Below are 20,545 nucleotides of genomic sequence, written 5' to 3'. Positions count from 1 at the left end.
GATGGCTGCCCCAGTGGAGGACTTGTCCAAGATGGCCACCGGGGATAACATAATGGGGTACGGGGGTAGTAGTCCTTTCTCTGTAGTTGGTGATGTGCCTTAGAGGGACAGATTCACTTTATGCACTGGTAATGCTGATGAAATGCAGGCAAAAATATAGGTGTTAACATCAAGGTTAATGTGTCACGTGACACTAAAGGACAGCCAGAAATATATGAGGTAGCGATCGTTGTAAAGTGAGTTGGGTGCACATTAAGAAATATCCAAGTTACAGGAGGCAGTATAGTACTACAATAAGGACACTCTATCACCTGAGTTGTAAATACATGGATGTATAAAGTGCGCTGCAGATGAGAAGAGATTAGTCTAAAAGAGACCAGATCTTAGGGTAGGGTCACTTTAAGGTGAAACTGCTCCCGTTTTATGCCCCCAGCCAATTTTGAGCAGGGGAGATTTAACATACGTGATCTCGTGGGGTGATGAAAAATACCTCTTTGAAGTTTTTGTTCAGCAAGCTGGTCAAGATGTCTGCCACAAAAGAGTAGATAATTCAGGATTTTTTAGTCCTTTGTCTGTTGTTGTCTTTGTTGGAGAGATCAGTTTCCTTTTCTGTTGAGGGCAGGTCGAGTTAGTCCTGCTTCTATGTTGGTGCTTCCTAGTTGCTGCTTGGTAGGGAGGAGAGAGACTTGTCTCCGTTTGTGCGACCCTTGATCTCGTTGGAATGTAGCTTTGCAGACATCTGGGGTGGTGGCGAATTTATTGCTCCTGTTATGGCCCCCGCCATTTTAGGCAGTGGAGACAATGTCGATCGTTGTGCTCCTGTTATGGCCCCCGCCATTTTAGGCGGTGGAGACAATGTCGATCGTTGTGCTCGATTTTCTGCCCCCCACACCCCTGTTCCCTCATTGTGCGTGCTTTTCTGCCCCCACCCCCCTGTTCCCTCCTTGTGCTCGCTTTTCTGTCCCCCACTCCCGTGTTGCTCATTGTGCTCGCTTTTCTACCCCCCACCCCCTTGTTCCCCGTTGTGCTCGCTTTTCTGCCCTCCACCCCCCTGTTGCCTCGTTGTGCTCGCTTTTCTGCCCCACCCCCTGTTCCTCGTTGTGCTCACTTTTCTGCCCCCCCACCCCCCTGTTGCCTCGTTGTGCTCGCTTTTCTGCCCCCCACCCCCCTGTTGCCTCGTTGTGCTCGCTTTTCTGCCCCCACCCACTGTTGCCTCATTGTGCTCGCTTTTCTGGAACCCACCCCCGCCGTTGTCAAGTGGTGCTCTCTTTTCTGCCCCCCCACCCCCCTGTTCCCTCGTTGTGCTCGATTTTCTGCCCCCCACACCCCTGTTCCCTCATTGTGTGCGCTTTTCTGACCCCCACTCCCGCGTTGCTCGTTGTGCTCGCTTTTCTGCCCCCCCACCCCCCGTTCCTCGTTGTGCTCTCTTTTCTGCCCCCCCCCCCCCTGTTCCTCGTTGTGCTTGCTTTTCTGCCCCCCCTGTTCCTCGTTATGGGTGGCGGGGGCGTTGTGTGTGTGTGTGTGTGTGTGTGTGTGTGGTGTTGTGTGTGTTTGGGGTCCCTGTGTGTGGGGCTCTGTGTGTGTGTGTGTGTGTGTAGGGCTGTGTGTGTGGGGGGGGCTCTCTCTCTCTCTCTGTGTGGGGGGGGCTCTGTGTGTGTGTGTGGGGCTCTCTGTGGGTGTGTGGGTGGGTGCAAATGCAATAGGTCTCGCATTTGCGAGAGATTAAGCTATTGACATTGTAAATGACAATGCCATTTATTTATCTGTTTTCAAAACCAACACATAAATAAAAATGTTGTCATTTACAATGCCAATAGCTCTAACTTTGGCAAATGCGAGACCGTTGCATTGTAAATGCTTGCTGTGTTATTGACTGGTGTGAGTTTTAACAGTAAGAAAGAGAACGAAAATCATAATTACCGCCTATTTATTTGTGTTTAAAAGAAATAAAAATACTTCATTGAACAGCTAGAATATTTTTGCTTTCATCTAACAACTTTTGACTGTTCCAAAATAACAAAACTTAAATGGTCCAATATTTTTGCCAAGAAAGGTGACATCAAGCTTCTATGGCCAGTCATGCCACTAAACCATAGACGTTGTATTGAGAAGTACAGTCTCAGACACAATCCTTTGTGGTGAATGTTCCTTGCAGTGTTTCTTCAAGCTGACGTTTACCTTTCCAAGAAGGCCGTCTAATTTCAGCTCCTAAATCTGATGCTTCCCGTTCTAAGATGGCCGCCGTCTATCTGTCTGTTGCTGCACTTTTACCACAGTGGGTCCTTCCTGTTCCAATATGGTGGCCGTCTGGTGAATACGTGCTTCCGGAATCCGGCTTCTACGGTGGCCGCTCTGCTGAATTAGACGGTATGAGTGCTCGGAGCAGAAAATGACGGTGATCTCGTTGCGAGGAGGGAGTTAGAGGTAAAAACAAACAGAGGGCGTTAGGGACGGGTAGAGCTGAAGGTTTGAATTAGTATCTCTGCAGGCTGAAAGAGAAGGGTTGGAAGCTGAACGGGGAGGCATGCCTGATGGAAGAGGGCAGGTGTATTGGCTTAGGTTGCTGCTTATTGGGGCTAGGAGGGTGCGGGTCATGTTTGTGGGCAGGTGGGGATAGATCTGCATACATGCCAACATTTCAACTTCGATAAGAGGGAGAAATATTCGCGGGTGGAAAGACCTGAATAACGCGTAACACGAAACGGGTCAGGCGTAACACAAAATAGATTGCAGGCAGTGGTGGCTGGTGACATTTGAAAGTTGTGGGGTGTAAACATCTGTGGGAGTGCACTGCGGCGAGCAAGGACAGCTTGCAAGCCTGAACACCTTAAGGACGGTTCGGGTTGTTCACCCCCCTGAGAAAATTTGGAAAAGAGAGTGGGTAAATGGTGCATTTTCAAGCACATTTGAGAAACAAGAAGGTTAATAAAGCAATTGTGAAAGTGCAGTATACATTAATAAAGGGATGTCATATAACAACATGTAGATAGAAATGTTTCTGAAGCTAGGCCCTGCCAGTGCCACGTACGTCTGAGCAATATATACGCTGCGTGACAGCAGGGCCTAGCGTCAGAAACATTTCTATCGTAAAGTCCTTCCAGCGTGTGACCTGCTGTATGCGTAGGATCGCATATCAATTGTTTTAGTCCAAAGCTAGCGAGGATATCTAAAAAATGAACAGTGTCTGCATTATTGTTACCCTCCAAGTGGAGATTGAAGTCTCCGAGGATGGTGAAACTATCCGTATCCGAGCAGGATTCTAGGTAAGTCTGGAGGGAGAGGAAAAACGGGGATCTGAGGTCAGGGGGCCTATAGACCAGCAAAGGTTTACAAATTATTAGATTTTAATAGGAATGACATTGCCTCCGCGCCCACTAAGGACTCCGCAGTGATCATAACTGAGAAGAGGGTGCGATAAATAATCGCTATTCCCCCCCTTTCCTGTCAACGTTGGCAATAACATAACCAGTAGGTACCGCGAGTTGCCAGTCAGGATCACTGCTTTCATTGGCCCAGGTTTCGGTAAGAAAGACAATATCAGGGTCCTCTACTTGGATGAGACATTCTAGATAGGGTTTATGTTTCACCATAGATCTATTTGAGGTAGAGAAAGCTCTTTCTACATAAACTCTAGGCTTACCAGTCCTTTCAAGACGGTTGTTGTTACTGTTACTTGTGGTGGTTATTTCAACGTCTTTCCTATTGGAGGTCGACTCCTCAGCCCTCCGGCCGCATCGATTGCATCACAGAGACAAAGGAGGGATGGAACTAAGCAGAACCTCATGAAAAGAACACGTACCAGGGTTAAGCTGCAATAGTTGATCCCGTGCGAAACGGGCAGGGGTCCTGACACCGGGCAGATTTTGGGCACAGACGGGCTTGCCTTTGGCACGCCTTCCGTGCGCCGCTGGCGCGCCCGCTGAGTAGTCGCTGCATCCGGGTATTTATGTCGAGGGAGGGAGGGAGGGAGGGCCAAACAACTAGAGCGCTGCTCTATGACCAATACACTAGAGCGCTAATCTTCAGGCGTGTCAGCACAAAATGGCCAGACAACACCAATAAACTAGAGCGCTAATCTTCAGGCGTGTCAGCACAAAATGGCCAGACAACGCGTTAGCATTCCAGGTGAGATGGCAAGTTCGAAGAATTATGCTTCAATTTAAAAATGCAGGAAGACAAACAAAATATTCAGTATAGAATTAAGATTTCCACTAAAAAGCCTGTCAGAATACCCACACCCTCTTTGCGGTGTATCTGCTTGGTTATTGCTGGCGCGGTGGCTGCATCCGGGTATTTATGCCGAGGGAGGGAGGGCCAAACAACTAGAGCGCTGCTCTAAGACCAATAAACTAGAGCGCTAATCTTCAGGCGTGTCAGCACAAAATGGCCAGACAAAGTGTTCGCGTTCCAGGTGAGATGGCAAGTTCGAAGAATTATGCTTCAATTTAAAAATGTAGGAAGACAAACAAAATATTCAGTATAGAATTAAGATTTCCACTAAAAAGCCTGTCAGCATACCCCACACCCTCTTTGCGGTGTATCTGCTCAGATGAATCACTGAAGCTATACAGGAAGATGGCAGGGCCACTAATAAAGGGACATGCTTTTTATTCCACGCACTAGCGATGGCTCTGACATTTTGGTCGAGCAGAGAAGTTGGGATTAATCTATAACTTTTCGAGGTTCACACTGTGCAATTCAGCTACCAGATGGGTACTATCTTTAACATCAAAGGTTAATGCTTTGTCCTTAATTCTTGGAAGGGGAGATTAGAGCCTGTGCAACAGGCAATCGGCATTTTATTTTTAGCAGCTGCACAATAGATAGTGCTAGTGCAACAAAATCAGTCCCAAACTCCTATTTTTGGTTTGTGCTGTGTAAAACTGCCAAAAATAACATGTTGATATATGTCCCAGACTATAATCTCCACCTCCAAGAATTAAGGAGAAAGCAATGATCCCTGATTTGCTAGTTGCATGCCGTGCAGTTCAGCCAGCCAGTAGATGAGTACCTGCCTCTGATATTAAAGGATATTGCTTTCTTAGAGGGGAGAACCAGAAAATGAACAGGGAGAGCTGAGCCAAGAGTGTGGCTTGGCTTTTAGGGCTTGTGCACGAGCTGAGCAGTGAGAATGTTTGCTATGTACATCATACAACAAACATCATGTAAAATATGACAAAATCTCTTCAAAATTCAAAAAAGTGAATTTCTCTAACATGTAGAAGCTTTAACATTAAAACGTCATATTACAGCACTGTACTAAAGAAATACTTACAAGTGATAGTTTTGAGGCACAAACCATTAGTGAAATAAGAGGCAAGTCATGTGTCATGTAAAACCTGTCAACTGCCCAGATTAATTTATATTCTGAACTCACATATTTGAAAATGCTATCATATGCGATCTTGAAGAAAAATTAGTTTTGGTGAAATAAAGTATTTGCCTCAGATCAGACAATTTAAACGGCGAAACCACAATTTACAAATCAGCCACTAAATAGGTATTTATTTGTCTTTACTTATGCTAATGCTTTGGTTTTAACCTTTGTTCATTTTTCATGTAGCATGAACTGACCCAAAGGTACTAGAGCGCCTTACATAAGCACCAGCTGTATTACACAATGTCGCCATTTATTGTTTATAGGCATGGGGAGATTAAGTGATTTGCCCAGAATCACAGGATGTTGAGCCAATGCTGGGACTTGAAACTGGTTCCCCAGTTCCAAAGAATGCAACTCTGGCCCTAACACCACATCTGGAGTATAGGGAGAATGAGCATTTCATTGTTGGCGCTAACAAAAACTGAGTTCTAAACTATGTTTTTGTAAGCACTATGTGAAACGGACTCAAAAAAAAGTTACTTCCCCCCCAAAAAAATTTGAGGACAAAGAGTTAAGCTTTAATGTAAGAGGTAATTTTTGGAGAGGGAGACTAGAGTGTGAATGAGATTGGCATCAACATTTTAATTTTTATCGTTTTACAAAGTTCAAAGAAACACAGGGTTAATAACCTTGGTTGAAACATATTTTTTTCTCCCAGGGGCAATTCATGGGTTTCACTTGTTTTGAATTTTTTCTTATCTTCACGTGTGTCAGGAGCACAGAAAAACGCTATGGCTGGCAAATTGGGAGTGTGACAATATTGCAGGAGCAGGTTTCTGACAGTGCCTACCTACTTCGAGTCACAGGAAACGAATCTCTAGGGCCTGCTGAAGCCCACCGAGGAATACTTTTATGCTGGACGTAGCCAGGCAAAATTACTTTCGGAGTCATCACCCCTGGGCCTGCCCAAGGTCACATTTCTGCCAATAGCTTTAGGACGGGCTCCGGTCATAATGTATTGGCAACTTCAGGTGGCGGGGGAGAAAGGGCAGAGAGCAGAGGTTATTTCCGAACTGAATTTAGCTCTTAAGTTATCTCGAGCCGATCATTCGGCAATCCGCATGGAATCGGGTTTTTAAATACAAGAATCGGGAGGCGGGAGACTAGCCATCAAATCGGTAGTCTCACGCCTGAATCGGGAGGGTTGGCATGTATGGATCTGTGGCTTGTAGGCTTGGATGGCTCATTATGGAGTAGTTGTGATTCTTCTCCAGATGTCTACACGCTCCTTTTTTCCACACACATCTTTTCCTTGCAGTCACATGATGGAAATTATTCCAAAGAAGGCTGGTATATCTGTACACTAGACAGACAGGTCTCGGTTCTGACCGTGGGGAATGAGCCAAGGGACTGGGGGCGGGTTTGAAAGCTGGTAAGCAGCTATTTATGCTTCAGTGGCGTTTACCAATGTTCAGTAGTAGTGTGTTTGATAGCCAATCCCCTGTTACTTTGCCGTGGAAGTGATACAGGCTGCCACAGCAGTATAGGTATTTCTACATAGTGAATGACCCCGGAGTTTTTGTGTGGCAGTGAAGCACGTTGCCTCATCGGTCTGTATAACGCAACCTTCTTGGGGCTGTGCATGGTGACCTGGTTGCGTGCTCTTAGTAAATATGGACTGATTCTAAAGTGTTCGTATGGAAGTGATGTATGCTGTACCACACGCTTAGCTGTGTGCAAGGCAGACAATCCGAGGGCATGCTCTAGAAATTCTATGGTATTACCCTGCAGTGTAGCTATTAGCAGTGCTTTAAATGGGGAAAAATAAGTGTAGGTACTCTTAAAATGAGCTATGAGTGTAGCAAGTGGGCGGGGCTAAAGACAAGACATATAAGACACTTCTATGTGGCCTTATACTTATATATTCTTGATTGCGCACTCACAGCAACAAGCAGTAGACAAGGAAAAAGGGATAACCAATCCAACATTCTGTTCTATGTGTCCATACAGGCCCTTTGGCTGTTCAGCAGTGCCCTTTGGCTGTTCAGCAGTGCCCATAACCATTCAGGAATGATAGACAATCACACAGTACCAAAAGACTTGATTTCTTAAATTGAGTATGCTCTCAGTGTTGTTTAATACCTGTATGTTTGCAGTCTCATTACTGTATTTAAGAGGGTACCCAGGTTGGCATCAGGTGTGGTCAATGCTATGTTTGCGATCTAGTATGATATTAAAGCAGGATCGGCCAGTGTTAAACCTCAAATCAACATGAGGCAATGGGGAAAACCTTAAACACCAAACACCCCAAATCAGTTAAATATCAAGAAATTAGAGATCCAGAAATAAGGAATCCAGAGAGTTTGCAGCAAATAATGCATTTTCAATGCAATAAGTCTCATCGTTTTCGAGTAAGAGCTACTGACGTAAATTGCACTGTCTTTTACTTATGCGTTTTGGTTTATAGTGTAGTGGATGAATTTGGTGTGGAGTGGAATTATGTGGTTTGTATTTGAATTGTTAGTTGTGGAATTGTGTGTGGTGGATTTTTGTAGTGGAATTATGTGGCAGGGTGTGCAGTGGAGAAGTATTATGTGAATAAAAGACACTGGGACACACAGATAGTACGAGTGGCTAAACTGGAGAGCGAGAGAATGCAAATAACAAGGAGATAGATCTACCAAGTTTGGGCACTTGAGTGGGTGATAGAACACCTGGAAGCTAGAACACAGGGACAACAAAGGAGTCACTAGGCATGTGGAGATAGTGATACCGTGAACATTTGTGAGTGAGAGTGAGCGAACAGTGGTGCTGTATGCTATAGGGCATGGTTAGTGAGTTTGATGAGGGGTGAGTTATCAGAGATTGTTCAAATATTAAGAGTTGACACTTTGTAAGCAGTAACTAAGCAAGATTAACCTGTGCTGAGGAAAGGATTGCTGTCGCACTCCGGACCCATTTCCCACTAGTTGTGAGTGTGTGAAGTGAATAATATTAACACTTGTGTGGAGCCACGACCAGAACACGTACTGTAACTCAGTTCCCAATAAAATTAGAAATGGAATGTACGGGGTACGAGGAGGGTAGGTAAAGTGCCACGTTTAACTTGTGGCATCATGTGCATCGCCCTAGCATATAGAAGCAGGGATATTAGCAATTGAAAGGAAATCGATTATCAAAAACTGTTGACATTTTGAGCTCTGTGATTTATGCATCATGAGCTCGGGGACTGTAACCGGCGAAAGGAAGTCCATTGATAGAGAATGTTGTAATGTTAAGCTTTGAGGCTTTAACAGCATGGGCTCTGAGATATTAACCATGGAAAATAAGTCCTTTGTTAGCTAATGTTGAAATGGTGAGCTGTGACACTAAAAAAACATTAACTAAGCAAGTTCAAACCGGGCTGAGGAATGGTAGGCCTGCACTAGACAATATTGAAATATTGATCTCTGCGCCTTACACTGTGGGCCTGGGGTAGTTGAAACAGGATTCCAAGCGAAGGGCCGTAGGTGAATTTTGAAAGTTTGAGTAGTGTGTGTCCTACTGTATAGGCTTGGAGCTTGAAACCTACGTGAGTGGATACGGTCCTCCAATTAATGTGAAAATGCTAGACCGTAAGCTTAACACACATGTTGTCTTCTAATCACCCTGCTGTCCTCCAAGTGCAATTTCAAAATGAAGCAAAGGTGCCAGACTAAACATGGATTGGCATATTTATGACAGGGGTTATATTTAACAAAAAAAACAAGAACAGGCTCTAATGTTGTTGTGTAGGGTTTACTTATCATGTAGGTGCAGTTAATAAGGCTGTCTTTTGAAGTCCCACAACCGCTTGAGCTTTTAGGCACTTAATACTAACCTGAAGGACGTGGTGTGGAGTGCTGCCAGATGCTTTCGACCTGCTTGTTAGAGAGCGGACATGTGCCCTGCACCCCAGAGACAGTCTGTATTTGTGTGAGAGAGCATGTGCCTGTACTACGAAGGTGTGCACATAAGAGGAGGAGTCTCCTTCCTGTACCTTAGGAAACGAGAGACATGTAGCAACTTAGAGAGGGAACACGTGTTGCGTACGTTAATGAATGAGAGACCGTGCTGTAGAACGTGGGAGAGTGAACCCTGTAATTAAGAAATGAACTGTGCGCCTGAGAGGTAGGCAGACCCTGCCCCAAAGAAAGTAACTGGACCAGCACTTCGGAGAGAGCCAGTATTTGAGAGAGATAAGAGAGGGAGCCTGTGGCTTGTACCTTAGAGAGGAAGAGAGCATGCGCTCTGCCTTAAGAGAATATACAGTGGCTGAAAAGGTGTGAGGGGCCTTGGAGAGAAAGAATAGTCAGTCTTTTGATAGAGAGAGACAACTTGCACTTTAGAGAGAGAGAGAGAGAAAAATGTGTGTGTATGTGAGAGGAAGAGAAAGAAAGAAACTGGGAGTGCGGTCTGTGCCCAATGAAGATTAGAAAGGGAGGTCAAGTGTGTATGTGTGTTAGTGTGAGGGAGAGAGGCAGAAACAGAGATACGTGTGTGTGAGAGAGAGAAGGAAGAGAGATAATGGAACGTGCATGTGAGATAAAAGTGTGTTTGTGCATGAAAGAGAGGGAGAGAGAGCAAGTGAGAGACCTTTTACTACGTACTTTAGGGGCAAACTGCACCTAAGTGAGGGAAAGTGGTGGAGTAAACAAGTCTATTAATCTTTCTAAAGCACTTAAATACAGCTAAACAGGTCGGGCGTGTGGCAACTAATGCCGGCACTTTTTGCCTAACAATTTTATTTCTTTTGTCATTTTATTGAGATTCAAAAGGTGCAAATCAGGGACATGTTTGCTGGCTGCATGGTCTTGTTTTCACCTACGAGTAAAGAGTAGGGACACAAGCTTTACAAAAACAGTGGCAACTTTCCCAAAATTGTTAAAAAGTAATTTGAACTTCCGAAACAAACGTGCTCACTAAAGCATACTATAGTAAAAAAGCCTCCGAACACAAGCAGTCACACAAAACACTCAAGTGGGTTAAAGGCCATTTTACACCCATTATCTCCCGTGGCTTTCTTAATTGCGGCTATTGCTGCTGTCGGCGGGATGCCTGGATTCAGTGTGTGCACAAATGCACACCATGGTGTGAATGTGATTGACAGCGCAGGGCCTGAACGGACCCTGCTCTGTCAAACACGGTGTGATTGTGAACACCGGACATTATGTAGATGAGCCCTGATGAATAGTTTGAAGGTGGCTCCACTTGGGCTACAGAGGCGCTTTGGCTGTCAGACAGCCTTGTTCGTCCCCGTGAGCCAAAGCAACCATGAGCCTCTCTTTGATGAGTACCGGTACTCTAACTTGGCATCTGAGCAGTGCCGGTACTCAGAGCGGTAAACATGAGAAGTGCCGGTACTCACTACCGGTGAGTACCGGCCCATTTAACCCCTTGCACGCTGATGACGGAACGGTTCCGTCATCAGCGTCGGTGCTCCGGTGCTGATGACGGAACATTTCCGTCATGAGCCAGTACGGTTTTAAACCCTTCAGCACTGCAGCGAATTTCGCGTAGCACTGAAGGGGTTAAAGCACTGGCTATTAGGATAGAGGTTCCTCTTAGTGCAAACTGGGAGCGTGAGCTCCTGGTGTTTTCAAGGCATAGTCTGGGTTTCATGCTTGTCACTTCAGCCTCTCGGCTATTTTAACCTTCCTCCAAATCAAAAAATAGGACACAATATTCACACCAAAGTGCTCCTTCCAAAGGTGTGGTTGAACCTGCCCGGTAATGTGAGATTTACCGCGCGAGGACTCGGAGATGAAGCATGCCCAACGCCTGTGTGGGTGAGAATCTTTAAAAAAAAAAAATAAAGGTATTATTTTCCACCTCCAATCTGGAAATTGGTCCCATGTGAATCTACTTTAGGAGCATCTTCTGTTACGAGTCTTTCTCTAGCTAACCTAGCGTTGTTCCCACAAATTACCACATAAAGACCTAAAAGTATCTACTTGCCCATTCGCTATGACAAACCATATTTAATCAGGGGGAACTATTTTTTTGGGCCTACTGGCCTATCCTGGAAAGAATTGCTGAGCTGTCAAAGAACAGTTGTTCTGCTCATTCAGTGAGTGAGTGATCAATAAAAATGCCTTTAACCCCTTCGATGCTTGTGACGGAACAGTTCCGTCATGAGCGCCGGTTGGGCTGTGCTTATGACGGAACCGTTCCGTCACGGCCCGTCTGTTTTTTAGAACCTTCAGCACAGCGCGAAAATTCGCGACGCGCTGAAGGTGTTAAATCTTGTCACATTTGCTGTGCATTGAAAGACTGATGTGAAATGTAGGCTTATGTCTTCTTACAAATTTCTGCTTGTTTGATCCAGGAGATTGACGTCTACTTTTCTTTCTCTGACTACAAAGTTAGTTCACTTTACAATATCCTCTATCTCACAATCAACCTCGGGTCCTGGAAGTGTTAAATCAAAGGCTGCAATATGTAATTTTTTTCACGACCACTCAGCATTACATAAATTGAAAATTAACAGTACCATTTCAAAAAATATCCGTGATTGTAAAGCACATTTGTTTTGTTATTCTGATGTTTGGTGGAAACAAAGATTTGAATGAGATCAAAACAAATCAGAACACTTTACTTAGTGATGTGCAAATGATAAATATTTGCTGAGACCAGTTTTTCACACATTAACGTTTGTACGCTATATAGTTTTATCAGTAAAACTGAATGTCTGTGGTAAAGTTAGTGGAAATTTCAACGGGGAATGTGCTGTATGTAAATGACAGCACATTTCCTATGCTTATGCTTTTAGTAATATATTTATTAAAAGTAGGTTTTTAGCATGAACGGAGAAACATGCCTGCCTGGCCCTAGTGACAATGCTATCGGTGAACTAAGAGGCTAGTCGGGTAACATGTACCCTATATATGGTCTTTGTTCTTATTATACGTGAATCAAAAGTTTAGGCTGTTAAATCAAACAAGAACTGACATATTTGAAGGTGCTCTCATTTGTGATAATAAATAAAAAGGTGACTCTGTGAGCTTATGGTTCAAGTGCATTACACGTAGGACGATTAAATTATTCAAGTCACAATACCGGCAAGTCTGGTACCATTTTTATAATTTCTTGTGGCCTGCAATTACTGATGTGCACTGTGCATGGTATTGTTTGCAAATGCAAATTTGATTGTGGGGCGCACATTTTGGTGCTGCCTTCCCCAGTGGCAAAGAAAGAACTGCAGTATTTTAAGTAAATCTGCATTGTTAAAGTGAGATTACTGATTTTGGTGTCCAAAGGCCTGATACTGTTAGGAAGGCTTACAAATTAAGTCTGTGTATTTCGAATTGATGTACAGAATACATTGTACCGTATGAAGGACGTCAAGCAGACGAGCTCTGTTGATAGGAAGTTTCATAGCAGGACTTTGCAATAGATCAATAAAATCCAGATGGAGGGTTCTTATAATTTCAGTAATCTCCCTGGACATTACGACAATGTAATCCTCTGTGTTTAGGTCTCGCCTGTCGATGCGCATGCGCATCGAGCAAGGCGAGAGTATTGCGAGTTATCTACTCTTTATCCACACTGCAAGGAATCGTGGCGATTCCTTGCAGTGCCCGTGACTTTTAAGCTCAATGCGCATGCGCATTGAGCTTAAAAGCGCGTGCACGTCCGTCTTTGTTTACCCGCTCCGCCCCCTCCCCTTCCCGCCGTGTCGCATTTCTCCTCCCCCCTCCCCTCCGGCTTGTTTGTTTATTTGACCCGCTCCGCCCCCTCCCCTTCCCACCGTGTCGCATTTCTCCTCCCCCCTCCCCTCTCTTCCCTCCGTTTTGTTAAAGTCCGTCGCTATGCTACTTGCCCTATCCAAATGGCTCTGAAGTGCCAGACAGCGGAACAACTTGAATTAGTCACTGACAAAGTCGCGCACCACTCGTGGGACTCTGGTCTTCAGAAGGCACAACATTAACTTGCTTTCTGACTACCGGATTCCCGTTTTTCTTCCCCGTAATCTCTCCTTGCTGGAAGTGGGGATTTAATGCAGTTGACTTCAAGAACCCACCCCTTCCCCCCCCCCCCCCACACACACACACACACACACACACCATACACACACACACTCACGTGTGCTACAGGGACTCTGTAAGTACTGAAACATGTTGGGTGGGTACAAAAGGCATTTAACTGCTGCTTACGATTCTGTGGGATATTTTGTTTACAACTGCATTTAAACAACGCAAATGTTGCGTAAATCTACCTACTTTGTGTACTTTCTATGTGCAAGCAACATTAACAAAGGCTCTGGACTGTACCCGATGATCGCGACCCATGGCAAGCCTCTCTGGAGGCGGAGATTTAACTCAATTGACTGCATGTTTAGGATTCCCTCTCCCATCGCACTAACCCGCTTTAAATTTCAAGGACTTAATCGGAAAGAGGTGTACAACTGCTGTTTGTCCTCTATTAGCTAGGACGAGCGAGGTAATGCTGTTCTTTTCATGTTAACATTTTAAACCAGCATTTTCCAAAACAGCTGTGATCTTACAGTAAATGCTGACGTGCTTTCCCAACTTTTACGATACCGCCCTGCTTTGTGTAACTTTTTATATTTTTATCACTGTGTACATGCTTGCAAATCTGGGACACAAACAATACACATGTCGCAATGCTAACACTGTAACCAAAAGGAACATTTCTATTTACCTAATTAGGATGTTTTTTTAATATTAAATATCGATAACAGTAATCAAATAAACACGACGTAAAGTCCAAACAGGCTGCTCCTATTCTCTCCGCCCTCCCTCTTCTGAAGCAGTGGACTTGTTTTATTGTAGCTGTTTTGCACCCCTCCCCCGCACTTAGGCTTCGGCTGCCAAACTCTAAAAAAACAGCCCCCCTCGGCCTGTAAGTGTTAGGCGGTGGAAAAACAAATTTAACCCAGTCTTGTAGCTTCGGCTGTATAAACTTGCAAACGGGCACGTGTAGGGAAATTACTTCACGGTAGATAATGGTTACAATATTTAACTTAGTGATTGTTAACTATGTTTCTCTACGAAATATTATACTGCACATGTACTCATTTTAGTGTAGGCAAGCTACAAATAGCAATAGTCCTATGCAAATATTAACACAGCTGCAGACAAGGTACTTATATTATTGCTTTATAAAAGGTTGTTTAAAGTTTCATTTTGTAAATTGTTACATGATCTGACTAGTCTCAGAGGGCGAAGTAAACATAAGTTACAACACTGTCAGTGTTGTGAAAGTCAGAAGCATGCACTGCCCACTTTCGATTGGCAGTTGGTCCAGGGGTAATTCCATGTCTGCAGCATAAGCAATTTGTGTGTAAAACATGAGTGTGCTCCGCCCCCTCCCCTTCCCGCCGTGTCGCATTGTTTATGGCTTTTTTGATTTGTAATTCTTTAGCATTGGCTACAAGAAATAAAAATGCTAAAGATTTACAACAAAAAACCCATAAACAATTCTAAAAGCACTAACTCTAATGCTGCGAGACCTATTGCATTTCCAATGCTTGTTTTATGTTCTATTCCCAGGTCGGGGGGGATAGGACAGCACTTTGTTCATTGTGGACTTGTAGCGTAGCTTGCTTTGCACTGTTTGTTTGAGTTCAATGAATTAACATAGGGAGCAGCATCTGGATTTAAAGTAGATGATGCAGACACATGTTCTATTGCAATAATTGCAGCAGATTGAGACTTTTGCATGTTCCCGGACCAGCTCTTAACTACTGTTATCGTTATTAGTTATAGGCAGCAAATTGTGCTAACGTGGCCCCTTTTTGTTTTGGGGCTTAATTCTTGCGTGCTTTCTTTACCTCCCCTTTTGTGGTTTCAAAGATGGGTTGATATTCGCTAATTGTTTTTTGTAAATATAGGGTACGAGGGAGCCGTCATTGTTACGGGTGATACATTCCCTTTTTAAGGAGTGGCTGTCTTGCTGTAGATCTCAGACTTGAGACTTTCATTGCAAGCAAAAAATCATCAATCTTACTTTCAAGCCTCTGCAAATATTTGCATCTAATCGGAAAGCATTCTGGGAGCATTATACATAGCCTCATATTGCTATACTTTGAAAACGTGTATACACATTTTTATACTGTAACCATTGTCAGTAGTGCAGTCCGAACTTTCAACATTTACTTAGAGCCCTGACCCTAATAATAAAGAATTTACATTAATGAACCATAAATACAAGCTTGAACATCATTAACACATGGATACACATATTACCCTAACTGCAGACAACGCCCTTCCCTTATCCATATGTGGTACCGTAAACTGGCAGCCAAAGGGTTTGTGCTGTAGGAGGTTTGGCCTACTTGTCCCAAGGACAAAATGCAGATAAAAACTTGTTGCCCTTGATCCCAAACAATATGTACTGGGCGTCAGGCTATAGGAATTCCACATACCAGCCTCTCTAAACTATTTTTTAATGTAGTGTAAGATCTAGCCACTCCCCCTTCCCAGATCTCCTTGAAGTTATCTCAAGACTTCTGCGACAGAGTTGCACTCTACTTCCATGATAAAATCCTAGATACTTACTCGGACTTTGATTTGTCGTAGAAAATAAGCCTACTAGATGTTTTCCACCCAGGCAGCTCGTAGAAATCCCGCCTATTTCCCTGCAGCAAACCAAGGACATACTGCTTAGATTAAAATCTAGATCTCCGTCGGACCCCTGTCCCCCAAAGACTCCTCACCTTGCCCCTGACTCGATCAACAACTTTTTGCAGAACATGTACAATCTCATGCTGAAATTACAAACCTATCCCAGATCATGGAAAAAAGCAAAGGTGACTCCTCTTCTTAAAAGAGCTAACTCCGACCCGATGATTTGAAACATTTGTGCCCCATCTCCCTGTTTCCACCTCCTGCTAAGATTCTTGAACCAGGAATTAGTCAAATTCAATGAGACTCATGATGTCCTAGACCCCTCGCAAAACGGGTTCAGGAGTGGTCACAGTACAGAATCTGCTCTTACTGTGGCTGAACAGTATCTAGCAACAGGTGGATCAGGGTGGGAGGGGGAACATTCTGATGATGCCCGACCTATCGGTAGCATTTGACACTGTCTCGCCAGTACGGACGGCCCAACTTCTCCGGCAAGTCGGTGTGCATGGCACTGCCCTGAAGCTTCTCCGCTCTTTCTTAACCAACAGAATGCAAATTGTCAACTGCAGGGATTTCAGGGTGGAAGCCTTTAACCGCTCCTGTGGAGTGCCCAAGGGCTCATCCTTTAGCCCAACCCTTTTTTTTAATGTTTTTGTCACTACACTGACAGAAGTGGTGCTCACCTTCGGGTTCCATGTACTGTCATACGCTGATGACAGGCAGATCCTTGTGTTCATTCCTAATGATCCTACATTGGTGGCAGAAAAGTTCAACCAATGCATGACTATTTTCAGCAGGTGGATGAAGGTCAACGCCCTAAAAGTTAACCTAGATAAAACAGATGTTCTAGTCTTTGGCGCTCTGGAATCCATCTGGTCCACCATCTGGTGACCGAAGGACTGCGGACGCCTTCCCACTCCGGTCAAGTCAGCTAAAAACCTGGGTGTAATTGTGGTAAATAAAATATTACCCTGACATTTCTAGGCATAAATATGCATCATGCATCAAATGAGAGGCAGAGTCCGTGGTATTCGATTCAAAAGGGGCTTTATTCCAATAACTCGAGTTAAGGGAGAATCTGTTCCATCACCACTGAGGTTCAGGAAGGGTCTTCTAAACATTTATTTACAGAGTACATATTTACAGTACAATCTTGTACATAGGGAGGAGCGCTCGAGGCAGAGCAAGAGAGAAAAGAAGATAAGAGCATGTGGGCGTGCATGAGGGTGTACACTTGATGAGTCATAGGTGAGTCATAGGTGGGTGGATACATGGAGGAGGAGTTGCATGGCCAGCTGGAACTTTGCCCTACTTGTGCACGCAACTTGATCATGACGTGCAATTGACGTGTAACTGGGGGGAAGCTGACTTTAAGTCTAGTAGAGAAACCTTCAGTGTCAGGGCGACCAGCACGTCTGGTACTATCTGATATCTTGAGTCGCGGATATATTATCTGAAGCAAAGGTTGCTCATCACTAAAAGACAGAAAGGGCATATATTCCTTCGTTCATTGCATGGGGGCTGTGAGCTTTCTACAGATGCAAGTACTGTAATTACATTTAAACAGAGACAGAGAGGCTCGGCCCTATCTCTGCAGACGGGTTCTGTTTACCTTCTTAACCGGGCAGGAATGTGATTCTGTACAACAAGCAGATAACTATTTTGCACAATACTGTCTTGGCAACCCTTGCTGGGCCCTTTTCGGCTGAGCTAGAAGTATGCGAGGTCAGAGATACGTAACTGTAGCTTTCAGAGTGTCTGAGCCATGAAAAACCCCTAATTCAGAAAGTGGCTCAGGCTGAACCACAAAAAGGGTTCATCTCGATATTAAACGTGCATAATGCTAAAACATGGGCCTTACTGCTAACTTAACTCTGTTACATGGGAGACTTAAGTACTGGCATCCTAATGCAGGACATGATTGCAGAGGCCTTGTAATTCAGGCCACTACGAGAAAATGCATGGGTGACATGCACATACATGAAACATAGGGTACACGCAGGGGACATATTGGTCAGGCAAAATTTCATTTTCCTCATAATCTTTGATAACACTCTGAATTGTGACACTGAAGTTAGCCATACCGCCAGCTCCTGGTTCCTCATTATCAGGATCTTGAGGAAGATTTTCCCCTACATTACCCTAGAGCTTTGCCTTTCTGTCATCATCGCCCTGGTCACCTCACAATTGGATTACTGCATTTTGTTTGTACGTCGACATTTAGAACTCTTGCCTTTATAAGTTCCACATCGCCCATAGTGCTGCGGCCTGTTTGGTCCTTAACATCCCCAGATGCATGTTAGTCAGGGACGGCAATTATTCCCTCCACTGACTCACCATCATAAAAAAAGATAACTTTTAAAACTGTCTGCGTGACTTTCCTTAACCCTGGATCAGAAAGGACCCTGTCAACTCACTCTTTCGCTGGTACACTCCTATCAAGCCTTTCAAATCTTCCTTTCACAAAAAGGCAATAATTCCCAGATTTCGGAAGGCCAGATGGGGCGGTCGCTCCATGTCGTTGGCCGCTGCCAAATTTTGTAACACCTTTCCCACCCACCTTGCTGCGGGAATCAACATGTAGGTGGAGCCTTAGGCCCCTCTTTCAGTAGTACTCTGAAAGTACTTTTTTGTTGATCACTTATTAAGGTAACCACACTTGCACTGTCAAGCCAGACTTAAAAATACATGTAGATTAAGGGGGTGCCTTGGCAGCCTATACTGCTGCCATATGCGAAATAGCATTCTGAAGTCTTAATGATGCAAGTGGAGGAATGCAATACAATCCTCATGACTGTCCTCCTTCCGTCTGTTCTGCTGCCAGAGAAATTACATACACCTTAAATTATCTAGTTATCTAAGATACTTCAACAGCATTAGAATGTAATGTGTGTGCCCTTAAATATTCAATCTGAGGCAGCCATAGTGCTGCTGACCCAGGCAGCTGGATTAACAAAATAATCAGTTCTGTGTGCAGCGTAAAAAGTTTTTTCTGCAGAACCACACAACGTCTGCCCAATCAAAACATGTACTCCTGGCTACCAAAATGCATGCCGAGCCAAAACCTCTCTCTGTATTTGATATTAAAGGTCTTTTTAGGTTGATCCCATTACGTCTAGGGACAACTGTGCTGTCAAGCCACACCTAGAAAGGGGGCAGAGCAGCGCAGGCATGCTACACCGTGCTCTCTGTCTCTTTAGTCTATTAATGTTAATAAGTGAGTGACTGAAGGGCAGCAGAAGCCAGTGTGGTTTTTCCAGGCTTACGTAAGGGCTTAAAATCACTGTCTTCTTCTGTTTTACTTCCTATAATGTTCATAAACAAAGGTACATTGGTCTTACCCAGCTTTGATGATAACAGCATTTAATCCAAAACTGAGCCTTTATGGTACCAGGTGTAACCGACCCGAAGAGCCACAGCTGTGCTCTGAAAGGCCTCATTTATCCGTTGCGCCACTCACTTGCAATCTTAACAGCGAAGGAAAATACTAGCCAAACACATTATCAATGGTGCAAACTTAAATGTATTTTAAAAATATGACAAAAAGGTAAAATGGCCCAGAGGAAGTAAATAAAGAGGTGTGCTCCACAACACTAGAAAACCACTATTAAAAGGAAGTCATCTGTTGAAGTGTAAGCGGCATAATGGATCACTTAAATTAAAATATATAAATGGAGATAAATCTTGGTTTGCAGGCTGCATCTTGTTGTTGGACCCGGCCTCGTGGCGCGGTCCGCTTCTGTCCCTCCCCACCCTGCGAGCGCGGGCCTGCACCCTGAGTCCCCTGCGCAGCCTCCCCGTTAGCGTAGCCTGCACCCCAAGCCTGGTCGTCCTACTCCCGATAAGCCCGACCCTCGTAACCAACGACCAGGCCTGACTATCCCGTCCCACTCCCGGCTCCGAGCGCCTAACCATTGCATGCCCCACAAGGCCCGGCCGCCATTTTCCCTTTCCGAGATCCCTGTCTCCCTGGGCCTAGCGTGACCCCGGCCCCAGCGAAACCCAGACTCCAAAGGCGCGCCAGTCCCGGCTGGGGGGTAAAGGGCTCCCCGAGTGAGATAAGCCAGGGAGTTTCGATGGTACCTCCGGCCTCCCCTGAGAGACCGGTATCTGTCACACCTCTGGCCTTCCCTTGTGGGCCAGTTTCGTTCACACCTCTGGCCTCCCCCAGTGCTGGCTCCAGACCCGCTGGCGTCTGGGACCCATCGTCAAAGGATCAAAGAGCCAACCGCCGGACCTCGCCAACGACCAGCCCCCAGGGCATGAGACCTCCGCCTGCGAGGGTTGATACATCAAAGGGCCAATGGACTATATCTGGGCCCGCTCGACAACTAGCGAGGAGTTGTATCTTGGACCTGAAGCCCTGCTGATCTGATCGCGGCTGACCCTAAGACGAACTCAACCTCGCATCCTTGAGCCCTGCTGACGCTGTCGCGGCTCCCTCTTCGCAACAAGGAACTGAACCACCTGAGCCCTGCTGACGCTGTCGCGGCTCGAGCTGAACTTGCACCCATCGGAGCCCTGCTGACGCTGTCGCGGCTCGACCTCTCTAAGACCTCGGAGCCCTGCTGACGCTGTCGCGGCTCGACTTCTCTAAGACCTCGGAGCCCTGCTG

The 20,545-nt window shown here is 45.1% G+C and overlaps 1 protein-coding gene across 1 annotated transcript in view; it reads left to right on the top strand.

The window, feature by feature from the left end:
* Positions 1–2,274: 2,274 nt before the first annotated feature.
* WBP11 (WW domain binding protein 11) overlaps positions 2,275–20,545 on the top strand; it is a 142,133-nt gene continuing 123,862 nt past the window's right edge. The window contains exon 1 of the mRNA XM_078640806.1: positions 2,275–2,424. The gene's annotated coding sequence lies outside the window, so the exon portion shown is untranslated. The remainder of the gene's footprint in view (positions 2,425–20,545) is intronic.

Source organism: Lissotriton helveticus, chromosome 1_1 (assembly GCF_964261635.1).
Source record: "Lissotriton helveticus chromosome 1_1, aLisHel1.1, whole genome shotgun sequence".
Classification (NCBI taxonomy): Eukaryota; Metazoa; Chordata; class Amphibia; order Caudata; family Salamandridae; genus Lissotriton; species Lissotriton helveticus.
This window is presented reverse-complemented; position numbering and strand designations above follow the sequence as displayed.